This window comes from Cyprinodon tularosa, unplaced genomic scaffold (genome assembly GCF_016077235.1).
Source record: "Cyprinodon tularosa strain WSP-4 unplaced genomic scaffold, ASM1607723v1 ctg14, whole genome shotgun sequence".
Lineage (NCBI taxonomy): Eukaryota > Metazoa > Chordata > Actinopteri > Cyprinodontiformes > Cyprinodontidae > Cyprinodon > Cyprinodon tularosa.
Window position 1 is genome coordinate 1,640,426 of NW_024038220.1, and position 13,187 is coordinate 1,653,612.

A 13,187-nucleotide genomic window follows, 5' to 3' on the forward strand; every position below is an offset into this window, starting at 1 on the left:
GAGAAGGTCAAGTACCTGCCACTCCTGTCAAACACTTCTTCCAACAGCTGAGCTGTGTCCAGCAGGGTGGCTGGCTGCTTTCAGGGCCTTTCATCTCACAGAGGTGATGGGTGATGAGAGCTGCTCTTCTTCACATTTATCGTCTGTCACAATATATTCGCCAGTCTTGGTGACTACAGGACACCTCTAGGCAGCTGTGACCTGTGGGGAAAAAGTGCATCTGGTTTGATGAAATGCCCAAAAAAGACTTTGTTTGGTTGATGTTTTGCAGACTTTGATGGAAATCACAAGATTTTAATAATTACTTAAGTCTAGACCTGGGGCTCTGGAGTCAGATTTGGCTCTTTAGACCCTCCGCCAGAACCTTACTCAATAAAAATAAAGCAATAATCATAGTTTCTAGATAAAAACTGTTTTTTTTTCATGTGCTGTTCTTAATATCTGCAAAGGATTCCCACAACAGAAAGACAGCAACATTGTAAGAAACATTTTCCCAAGTCAGTTATTCAATTTGATGAAAATCTAATTTTGTTGCATTTTCTACAAGCATGGGGTTTAAGAAATTGCTAATTATGTTATTAAATGATCTCTGGATATCTTAATTAAAGCAGATTTTCTGTGGTGGGTTTTTATAAAGAGTGAAATCATGTTTTTTTTCTTGTAAAGTACATTTTGTGGCTCAGGAATATATATATATATATTTTTACCAGACTGAAGTCAGAAATAGCTCTTGAGATTGTAAAAGCTGCTGACTCCTTGTCTATATGTTAGTGCAAGAAAAGCTTGCAAGAAAAGCTATCAGCCAGTTTCCAGGCCTTACCTGAAGGCACAAAACTAAACTTCAAGTGTGAAAAGTTGGGTACGGATAGCGCTCCTGGATCGGAAACAGAAGAAAGAAGCAGAGACTGGATTCAGAGTTTAACAGACTAATTTTGGCTGTCAGAAAAACAGACATAAAGTCACCGGAACAGAGTGAACCGCTGTCTGACCACTGGAGCTGCAGCCCAGCAGACTGTGACTGACTGACAGGATCTGAGGCGAGGATGGCGACGTGGACACTGCGCCACACCAGGCCAACTGGCTCGTTGAGACAAGTTCTGTTTTTCTGAGCCCACGGGGACTCAGTTGAAACTTTCTGCCATCCCCATTCCTGAAAGCCTCCCAGGGCTTCAGCAAAAAAAAAAAAAAAGGAATCAGGAACAAGGGGTTTAGTTTGGAGAGTTGTTTTTCTCACCAAAAGTCAGCCAACTTTACCTATGGGAGACTTTTTCTCTGAGGTACACTATATTGCCAAAAGTATTTGCTCACCCATCCAAATTATTGGAATCAGGTGTTCCAATCACTTCCATGGCCACAGGTGTATAAATTCAAGCACCTAGGCATGCAGACTGTTTTTACAAACATTTGTGAAAGAATGGGTCGCTCTCAGGAGCTCAGTGAATTCCAGCGTGGAACTGTGATAGGATGCCACCTGTGCAACAAATCCAGTCGTGAAATTTCCTCGCTCCTAAATATTCCACAGTCAACTGTCAGCTGTATTATAAGAAAATGGAAGTGTTTGGGAACGACAGCAACTCAGCCACGAAGTGGTAGGCCACGTAAACTGACGGAGCGGGGTCAGCGGATGCTGACGCGCATAGTGCGAAGAGGTCGCCAACTTTCTGCAGAGTCAATCACTACAGACCTCCAAACTTCATGTGGCCTTCAGATTAGCTCAAGAACAGTGCGCAGAGAGCTTCATGGAATGGGTTTCCATGGTCGAGCAGCTGCATCCAAGCCATACATCACCAAGTGCAATGCAAAGCGTCGGATGCGGTGGTGTAAAGCACGCCGCCACTGGACTCTAGAGCAGTGGAGACGCGTTCTCTGGAGTGACGAATCGCGCTTCTCCATCTGGCAATCTGATGGATGGGTCTGGGTTTGGCGGTTGCCAGGAGAACGGTACTTGTCTGACTGCATTGTGCCAAGTGTAAAGTTTGGTGGAGGGGGGATTATGGTGTGGGGTTGTTTTTCAGGAGCTGGGCTTGGCCCCTTAGTTCCAGTGAAAGGAACTCTGAATGCTTCAGCATACCAAGACATTTTGGACAATTCCATGCTCCCAACTTTGTGGGAACAGTTTGGAGCTGGCCCCTTCCTCTTCCAACATGACTGTGCACCAGTGCACAAAGCAAGGTCCATAAAGACATGGATGACAGAGTCTGGTGTGGATGAACTTGACTGGCCTGCACAGAGTCCTGACCTCAACCCGATAGAACACCTTTGGGATGAATTAGAGCGGAGACTGAGAGCCAGGCCTTCTCGTCCAACATCAGTGTGCGACCTCACAAATGCGCTTCTGGAAGAATGGTCAAAAATTCCCATAAACACACTCCTAAACCTTGTGGACAGCCTTCCCAGAAGAGTTGAAGCTGTTCTAGCTGCAAAGGGTGGACCGACGTCATATTGAACCCTATGGATTAGGAACGGGATGTCACTTAAGCTCATATGTGAGTCAAGGCAGGTGAGCAAATACTTTTGGCAATATAGTGTAGCTCCAGATAGGCTCATCTTTAACTGCCATACCCCTCTCATAGCTCTTCCCAAGACAGAGAAGCACATGCGGTTCAGCAAGAAGCACCTGGCAGCCACCTTGAAACCTGCAGACGGCCTGAAATTGTGTTAGGAGCAAGAAGAAGGCATGCAGATATCTACAAAGAATGGTCTGGAATTCACAGACTTACCATCACTGAGAGCACAGATATGAGTGAGATGATCAGATATAGAGAGGGGAGGCATTTTAAAAAGCAGCCTAGAAAGCAGCAGATACAGTACTGAGTGAGAAGTGCATGAATTTAGATCCTGAGGGCTTTATTTATTTGATGCATGTGGGTACAAATTAATTTTTATTCACAGTGTGCTTGCACGGTTAAAAAACATCTTCTTCTGTCAAAGAGTTGCAAGTTTTGCATACTGTACAAACAGTGGGCTAAAAAGACCCTTGCACAGTGCAGTGGGACTGTTACCAAGTTGTCACGGTAATATTTGCAGGTTATAAATGATTCAAGGAAAATTCAGACAAGCAGCAAAGGCAATAAGTCTATATGGAGGAAAATATTGTCACTTCTTTGATTGATTGCATATTGCAACAAGGCAACAACAGGAGTAGTTCATCCTTACATATCTTCATTTTGATTTTCTTTTTTTTTTTTTTTGCTCTTCTGTCAATATCTGGCTTTTGTTTAGACTTCACAGATCTATATAGAAATGGACTTCTGCTTGTTTCAATAAAGAACTAGAATCCCAAAAAAATCTTTATTACCAGCTAAAAATACTTTATAATATCCATTCTTCTGCTATGTTAGGCTTCTGTTTATGATGTTTAATGTTAGTCAATCTAAAACTAATGCATTTGACCACTTTTGAGTGTTTTCCTAAGACTTAAACAAAAAGAATCCAAAAGAAGGATTATTTCTTTGGTTAAAATGGAAAAAAAACATTGATTATCAATATGCTGGCCCATTATACTCAGCAGCCTCTCCTGTCATGCATCATCAGCATCCTTCCCTGCTGTTTAAAATAGATTACTGTGTATACTTGTCATAAGTGATGGATTGTAATGAAGTGGATCCATACTCACACCAGCCATTTCACTGATGGGTCTGACAGAGAGAATAGATAAACACAATAAAGCTGACAAAGGAGGCATTTTGCAAGAGTTTTAGGAATGTGGACAGAAAAAGATGTTGCAAATCTGCTCCTTCTTTCAAGGTATTAAGTGCTGCCAGTCAGGATTTTAATTTCCACCTGTTGTTAAGCTTAAATTTGTGAAAGCCGAAAAATTGGTGATTTATATTTTACTTTACAGCCAAGGTGGTAATAATTCATTGATGGATTGTCTCTTTGTTTTCTGGTTAGACCTAGAATTAAGATATGTTTTTGTCATCAGTTATAAAAATAGATATTTAAATTTTTTTTTTCCAGCTTTGAATAGCAGCACAGTAAAATAGAAAAAAAAATTCCAAAACTATTTTTGCAGCCCACCACAACAGGTATCTGCTTTATGGTACTGATCAATATTTTTCACAGGAGCAATGTATAAAATGTCTTTTTGAAAACAACTGGAAACCTTAAAAGAGTTTCCCCCTTGATGATCAACCCGAATCTGCTCCTCACAGCATTTTTAGAGCTTTATTGTAGGTTCTCTCCTATTGTTCTGCTGTCTGCTTTAAAATTGACTTATTTTGGGTTTCTTTCCTCTTTGTACTGCCACAGCTGTCCACGGAAGACAACATCTCATTTCACCCAAAGGCTTAAATACACCCCACAACACATACACACACACACCTACACACAGTTTTGTTTTTATGACATATGGGGATATTTTATTGACTTGCATTCATTTTATATGGCCTAACCCAGATCCTTACCCTACACTAACCCTACCTATTACCAACATATAACTAACCCTAACTCAAAGGACAAAACTTTACCATATGGGGACCAGTTGAATGTCTCCATATTTACCTGGAAGTCCCCGACATGTAGGTATAACACGTCCCCCCTACACATGACCAAACTATATTTCAGTGGACCTCTTTGTTGTGATTTTAATAAAATTTTACCTATCTTTTTTTTTTTTTATCTAATTTAAATGCAACAGATTATTCAAACATTTTCAGGAACTTAATCTCATTTAAAACAGAAAATGGTTTTCAAGATTTTTTTTTATCAACAAAAACAGAGTAATCTACTGTATCCATCTATGTTCTTCCAGTTTTTGCGTCAGGGTTGCAATGGGGCTGGTGTCTCTATGGAAGCCTATGGGAAAGAGGCGGGTTACACCCTGGACAGGTCACCAATCCATTGCAGAAAAAAATCTATCCATTAGAAACTAACCCTATGGAAAATGTTATTGTCCATTGACATCCTGAACAGCAACAGTTACCATTAAGGGTGATACTTCGCAAAAAGATTTTTTATTTCTAAACTTATTTAATGAGCACAGACTTTTTCATTCACTGCATTGGTGGCAGGACAGCGATAAAAGAGAGCATTGACCAGGAGTTAAAAGCCAAAGTGTGACAGGCACACATCTGATTTTTTTTTTTTTTACCAGTGGGTATCCCAGATAAATAACTTAGAAATATTAGCACAAAATGTTGTCAAAGTTAATATATTTTTCTGTCCAACTTGACATTCACTCCATAATAGGCAATAACCATAGTGGATATATAGATCATCTTTGTTATGTTTGGATGTGATTGGGTGAAACTTTTAATTCATTTCCTGTCTTTTGTTTTTCTAATAAAAGGAAGTGTTTAGATCAATTACCTTAGATAGTTTAAAATGTTTGAAATGGAGTTTGAAAGGAGGATGAAAGGACTGTACCAATTACAACTTATGTTGCTAGTCTAAATGTACTCTATATTTCAAAATTAGATGGATCATTTTTATAATGATGTCTATTTCTACTCACAAAAATATTGATTTTTTTCTGTCTCTATGGCCATTTTGTGCCAGAGATGTGTTAGTGACTGTATTTCTAAACTGAGTGGCACACAAAATGAAAGTCTTGAGAGTGAAAGACTTAAAAAAGGAAAACCCTTGTTTCCGAGTTCAGTTCCGCTCCCTTTTCCTTATTCCATTCTTACAAAATGCTTCACTTGTCACCGCAGTCTCCCAAGCTCCTTTAATAAATGCTCCAAACACAAATGTCTGGCTTTGAGTGGCAGAGTGTGACTGTTTAAAACCACTGGGATTCTTCTGTAATCCTACAGAAGATGCAGACGTAACCTGACTTTAAAGTCGCCCTGTCGCTCTACATCCAAGTGAGGAACCTGGAGAGGAGAGGTTCTGAAAGGGATGGAAGAAATCAATTGTAACTGTTGTCTTTCCTGGGAACTAGCTTGTATCTAATACACGTTGAGCATAGACCCATATGTACTGCTTCTTTTTTTTTTTTTTTTTGTAAGACCTTATATCTGACATTAAGCTCAAAATAGAGTGAAATGTGGGTTACTTCCACTGAGGGGGTCCCATGGATATAACTTTGAGAAGTGTCAGTCACCAACTGCAGCATTTCTCTTTGCTGAGGACATTGCTTAGAAATTTATTAAGCTGATGGCATTATATGTTCATCAGGCAAAAACTAAAATTTTATATAAAAAAATTTCTGTGACTTAAAGACTGAGTTTTTTAAAATAATAAAAATTAGAAATTAAGCGGAAATGCATCCAATTAATTTGCTTTTAATACCAAAAGCATGCTCCAACTTTTCCAAACTTTCCTTTTCCTATGTTTTTTTTTTTCTCCTCTTTCTTTGTCTTTTCTAGTAGACAGCTGTCGGAGACAAGATGCTGCTTCCACCGGAGATTTAAGTCTTTTCTCTCACTCTCAGTCTGGCACATAGTTGCCATGGAAAAAGCCCAGAAATGGGGCAGATAACAGTTCAATGAGGGAGCAGAGACTGGAGGGGTCTGGAGGGAGGCAGCAAGTTTCCAGGGCCCATCCTGTCAAACCATCAAGCTCTTTTGATGCGTGAAAATGGTGAGGAAGACCAAGGGAGAGAGATTTAGAAAAAAAAAAAAACGAAATGAGAGAATAGTGTAAAAAAAAAAAACACTGGAAGGAGGAAACTAATGTGTTGACTGAAGTCGATCTGGTCTGTGGAGAGATAACGGTATTTTAAGAGGAAATGACTAAAATAATTAAGATCTATCCGTGTTGGGAATATTGTATGCACCAGGTGTAATTTTTTTTTTTTTTTTTTTTTTTTTTTTTTTTTTTACAGTGTCCTGTCTGGCAAGGTGGCAATAAGAATAATTGTCTTGATGCCAAAAGGAGCCCAACAGATTTTACTTTCACAAGTGTAGCGGTATCGCAATTGCCATACCGCTCCACTTGTTTCATGTATATAAATTGCTTTATTATAATTATGCAGGGAGTTTTACAGTTCATATGGACACTGCAATGTAAGTAGAGCAGAAAAACAGAAGAAGAAGAAGGAAAAAGAAAAAGAAAAAAACAGGACAAAAGATGAAAGAAAGAGGAGATAGGAAGGAGACAATGACAAAACATTTTCAGTCTGCTTCAACACCTTTAATGAGATGGAGAAAAAAAAAAAAAAAAAGAAAAAAGAACAGCACAACCAAAAAACATGGTACGAGATATACAATAAAGCAAACACCTTGAAACTATCACTAAAGTAATATTATTAAGTCTGACATGTACTCTGTGTTACCTGAAGATATAAATGTGGGGTTTCTGTTTGGAAGTGAATCTCTAAGTACCTGAAGCCTAGCAACTGTAGTTGTTTGTGAGGGTGAACTTGTGCATGTAAAGTTTTAACCATAGAAAAAAATGCTCAATAGTGGTTGTGGAGAGCCGGAGAGGCACACCCCCCAGAGCACTGAGTCCAGCGCCGGGAGACCCAAAGCCCCAGGCGCCCAAGGGGACCCCAGAAGCGAAGGCACCAAGGCGGGGCCAGCCCCGGAAATCAGACCCCACCAAGGCAGGAGGAGAGACAGCCACGAGGAAGCCCCCCAGCCACCGCCATGCCGGCGCCCCGGGGAGCCGCGGGGACGAGTCCGCGGGCCCCGCCGGCAGCCGGCCACCCCGAAGTAGGGCCGGGCGCCGAACACCAGCCCCCCCACGGCGCCGACCGAAACGCCCCAGCCCCACAGAGCACCGAAACACGCCCCGCCCCCCCGCACCAAGCCCCGGCGACCGGCCGCAACACCCACCGCGACCGCACCACCCAGGAAAACACTAAGACGGCCCCGCCCCCGGCCGGGGCCCATGCGCATCCGCCGCGAACCGGCCACGAGCGCCGCGGGACCCCCCCCAAAACGCCCCCCCGGCCAAAAGCGCAGCCCCACCCCACCAAGACCGATGCCAACAGCGCGCAACGAAACACACCGCACACAGAATCAGCCCGAGAGCAGAAAAGCCGCACGGCGCAAAACCGCAAGAGGAGCAGACCGCAGCCGGCGCAACCACCCCCCCCAGCAGCCCGAGGGGCAGCACAAAGCCAGAGCGGAGCGAACCGCGCCGCCCCCCCCACCGGACGATGCCAAAGCAGCCCAGCCACGTCCGCCACCCCCCCCCGCAGCCCGCACCAGGCCCCGACACGCGGCCAGAGCAGCTCCGCCGCCCCGGCCCCCCACCACGCGCCGGTCATAGCCACCCCAGGCCCACACCCGCCCCGCAGCCCCACCCGCCGCGATCAGTGGGAACAGAGCAGCCCCGCCATGCCTCCAGGAGGGAAAACCCACCCGAATACCCAGCCAGCGCAGCCAGCCCGCCCAGACCGGCCCCCCAACACTACCCCCGCCGGAGCCGCCCGGACCCCCACACACCAGCGGCGCGCCGCCAGCAGGACCCCCACCCAGCAGGCCCGCCTGCCCCCCGAGAAAACAGACATGCCAAACCCCCCAAAGAAAAAAAGAGAAGAAAAAAAAAAAAAAAAAAAAAAAAAGGGGCCCCCACAATGCGACAGCGGACACCAGACACCGACCCGCCCGCAACCGCTCCCCCCCACCGAGGAAGAGAAAAAAAAAAAAAAAAAAAAAAAAAAAAATAACAAATAAATAGGTAAATAAATTAATTAATTAATAATTACAATTAAAATAAATAGGCAAGAGGAGAAGTGCGAGCGGAAAAACCGGAGCCCAAAACAGGACCCAAGACCCGCACCCCACCATGCCGCGCAGCTCCCCCCCTCCCCGAACCGATACCACAGAACCGGCATAGGAAAGAAACACCGCCCAGGAACCGGCATCGTAGCGAAGGCACCGGCACCGACCCCGAAAATCCCCGAACAACACCCAGCCCCACCCCGAAGCGGATCCAGTCCCAGGCCCCAGGGATCCGAGGCCCCAAGGGCACCCCACCCCCAGACAGGAGCCCCAGCAAAGCCCCGGCCGGCCGGGGCCAGTGGAGAGGCCGCCAGGAATGAGCCAGCAGTCCCCCGGGCATCCACCCCCAGCTCCAACAGTGCACCGGTGAGCCCCGACGCCAGCCAGCGGAGGGAGAGCAGGACGGGGGGAATGGGCTCCGCACTTAGCGGAGACTTGAGATGTATTTGGGAGAGGGTGCGGTTGAGACCCCAACCTGGGAAAGAAAAAAAAAAAAAAAAAAAAAAAAAAAAAACACACCATCTCAATCATGCCTTCCCTCCCTAGTGCCCCCACTCGTACCACAGGAAAAAAAAAAAAAAAAAAAAAAAATTGAATAAAATAATAATAATAATAAATAAAGAAAATAACAACGCAGACACACATTCACACATAACACTCACATCCAATAATACCAGGACCAAAAACCCGGTGACACCGGTGGTCGGTCCCGGGACTATCGGATGACCCCATAAGTGAACCTAAAACCAGGTGTAATTTTAAGTGAGGAAATTTCAAGACAGCCAATATATTGCAGCAGGAGACATGAGTCACTGCAACACAGAAGAAATCCACGCGATATCCTGTCTCTGATGTAAGAATTAACTGTCTATTACAGAGGTATTAATAATCTCGTAAGTACAGTGTTGGGGATTAATTACTGAGCACAGTCAGTCTGTGAATGTTAAAATGAGGTTGGCTGGCACCAGCAGCCAGTTTATCAAGCTAACAAATCAAAATGCAATCATGAAAACCCAAGAAGGGCCAAATGATTTGAGGGAGGAGGGCAAACTTTAAGTTAGATTGGGTGACAATCATTTATAGGCTGGAAAACTGTAATATCCAGTAAAAACTTTATCTTTGTAGTGTACAAAAACACACAGATCTGACTTTTTATACATACAGTAAATCTTTACTTTCTGTAGATAATTGAAAATATCCTTTTAGATCTTATCCAAAACCATCTCAAAGCTCATGCAGAGAGAATTTTGAATCTTCAACATATCAACATCTTGTGTCCTCAGCTAGTGGTATGCTAGAAAAAGTCTAGTTAAAGTATGACACTCTCTTTTTGCTTATTTGGGATTTTTTTTTTATTTCATACCATCCAATAGATCTTTGGTGTCTCTGCATTCAGGGCCACAGAGACATCGCCCCAGAAGATGTTGCTATGGTAATAAGTAATAGGATTATCATTCTTTGCAGAGTGACATTCTATAAATAACTTGCTCCTTTACCAGTAAGAATATGTTGTGAAGGTCTCTGCCTCATGGACTAACACTACCAGTGTTAGTCCATGAGGCAGACACCCTGTCTACTTTTAAGAGTAGGCTTAAAACTTTCGTTTTTGATAAAGCTAAGAGTGGCTCAAGTTATCCTGAACTATCTCTATAGTTTTGCTACTACAGACTTAGACTGCTGGAGGACATAGGGGCCCTTTTTCATCATTCTGTTTCATTCTATTTCTGTTCTCCCATTCATCAGAATATGTTAGCTCAATCTGTAACATTATGTTCTCTCAGTTTTTTTATCATAGTAGCTTCATCTGGTCTGTTCCCGTATGGCTGCGACGACATCCTGAAGAGGGGTGTCGGCTGTGCTGCTGCCATCAACACCTTTGTTTGTGGATGTTGGAGCTTGGCCTGTTTTTCGGTGTAGTTCTGTTTCTCTGACTGTGACTAACTGTATGTGCTCTCTTTCATCCTCTGACATTGGAACTTTGGCTTGGAGCTCATCTGCCTGGCTGTGTGTTTCCAGGAGGAGGCCTCCTGTGTAGCTGGTTGACAGTTGCCTTTTAATATCTGCTTCTTTTTTTATGTTGGAAGTTTGTTCATGTGATTCGTATGTGTTTTCTCTCCACTGTCGCTACAGGCTTGGATTTAGGGGTTGCTTTTGAGTCAATGCAATCAGCTGGTTTTCCTTAGATACAAAACTTTGAACCAATCTGACTGTATGATCTGGTTGAATTGTCTCTGCAAAGTGCCTTGAGATGACATGTATTGTGAATTGGCACTATACATACATATATATATATATATATATATATATATATATATATATATATATATATATATATATATATATATATATATATATATATATATATATATATATTAATCATTTGAGCAAAAATTTGAAATTAACCCTAACCCAAAGGATTTTAACATTGTTCTTGCTGGGAAACACAAACCCCCTCGTTTCTTGTTTAGGAGGAAAAGTAGCTAATAGAAAGTGTTGCTACAAAATCCCTCTTCTGCTTTCCTTGCCTTCTCTTTGGAGAGACTACTTGGACAACTTTTTGTTTTAAAGATTTGAAATGTCTCTCAGTATGTCTAGCGAAACATCAGAGTAGTGATTCATCTGTTGAATGAAAAACACTGATGAGTGAACTTTTTTTGGTTTTAATTTTAATTAGATTTTAATAATAAGGCATTTTATGTGTTGGTATGTGCTATTTTTATCCAGTTCATTTGAAATTGATCAAAGGCTGGGTCACAAAATCATAAGTTGCTGCCAATAGGTGTTGAGTTTGTGTGCCCACCAAACTTTTCATGAAATAGTTAAGTCTTGTATCAGCAGTGAAATTTAAACCTGTCCTGAATGAGAAAACAGCCCCAAGCAGAAGGTTATTTGATTCACTAGGAAAGTTTGTTGACAGACTTTCTCTATCTCTTTAAAAAAGTAGGGTAAAGAAAACAAAAACACAGATGATAGATGGGACATATCTCATGATAGATAGGACATTTCTCAAGTCCTCTTCTGATTGGTTAATCAATGCCTTATGACTGCTACTAACTGGAATGGCTAAGTTTTCATACTTTCATAGAACAGTAGCAGAGAACAAATAGAGCCAAGTCAAGAATAAATTTGACCAGCTTGTTGAGATTTAGGTTTGATATATGTTTTTGTATACCTCATATGCTTAGTTGCAGTGCTTTTTGTTTTGTTTTTTTCTTTTTAATGACCAAGTTCTGAATCCTATGTGAGAAGCTGTCAAGATTGAACCAGAGCGAACAACCCTAAAGTCTCAGAGGAACTAACCGGACAAACCCATATAACAAAGCTCTTTATAATTTATACAAGTTATGAGAGAAAGTCAAAATGATGTGCATTTATGGAAAAATGCTCTTAAGTTTGAATGCACATGGCTGTTTACCCTTTGGAAAACTGGAATAATTTCCATAGCATGTCCTTATTTTACCCAATGACTACTAGAGATAGGGACCAACTCATCTTTGAAACTGCAAGTGATGGATGGATGGATGGATGGATGGATGGATGGATGGATGGATGGATGGATGGATGGATGGATGGATGGATGGATGGATGGATGGATGGATGGATGGATGGATGGATGGATGGATGGATGGATAAAAGCATAATAGCATACAGGTTTTAAAACTATAGAATAATCTAAATTACAATCCAATTGATTTAAAACCACTTATTTGGGGTAGAAATGTATTTCCAAAAAGCAAAAAAAAAAAACATTTTTTAAAAGCTGTAAGAAATATGCAACCAAAGAGAAATGGTGAAATAAATAAAACCTTTAGAATCAGGAGTTCTTTGAAACATCAGCTGGGACTTGGTGGTGACAGCCCATCTCACTCTCTGCAAACTGTTTTGAAGTAGCACTGTCAGGAAGGGGCCCCTCTGAGGTTCCTGGGTAAAACACCTGCCTCAAATCAAATTTCCTTTTATTTACTCTCTTCCCTGGGACTAGAAAGCAAAGGCGTGGGACCCCTTTTTTCTGTTCTGAACATGCAGGAACATTGCAAATGCAGTTTTGCAAACAGATCAATGGGTAAAAGTAATCTGGATCTTTTCACAATCCAATTACATCCTTAAGACTTTGTCATTAAATAGTGTGTCCAATTATTGGTTTTCATTTTGGGGGGAAGTATTGTGGTGTAGATTTCCATTGAATGATTGCACTCTGTGTCATCTTTTGAATTCTCGGCCTGATGAGTACTATGAGATAGTGAAGGTAAAAAAAAAAAAAAAAAGAAAGAAAGGAAAAAAGCTATAGCTGCTGCTTCAGGTAATGTAAAATGCATTAGTCCCCGTGCACGACAGTCACTTAGATGGCTGCTGTAAATTTTTCATAAACTGGGTATAAGCTAAAACACTTTCCTTATAATAATGGGCAGTATAAAGAATTAAATTGAAAAAAGTGTTTATACCTGAGGTTACACCACAAATGTTAAAGACATCAGTTTTAGTCTATTAGTCAGTTTAAAGCTTTTACTTGAGTCAGTTCTCCAATTTTCTCAATTTCCTTAAATCTACCTACATTGTTTTGTTGATATAAGT

At 41.9% G+C, this 13,187-nt stretch overlaps 1 long non-coding RNA gene across 1 annotated transcript in view; it reads right to left on the reverse strand.

Moving 5' to 3' along the window:
• The window catches only part of LOC119778891, a 36,392-nt gene that overhangs the window by 12,220 nt on the left and 10,985 nt on the right, over positions 1-13,187 (reverse strand). The window contains exon 2 of the long non-coding RNA XR_005280142.1: positions 16-201. This is a non-coding gene — a long non-coding RNA (uncharacterized LOC119778891). The remainder of the gene's footprint in view (positions 1-15; positions 202-13,187) is intronic.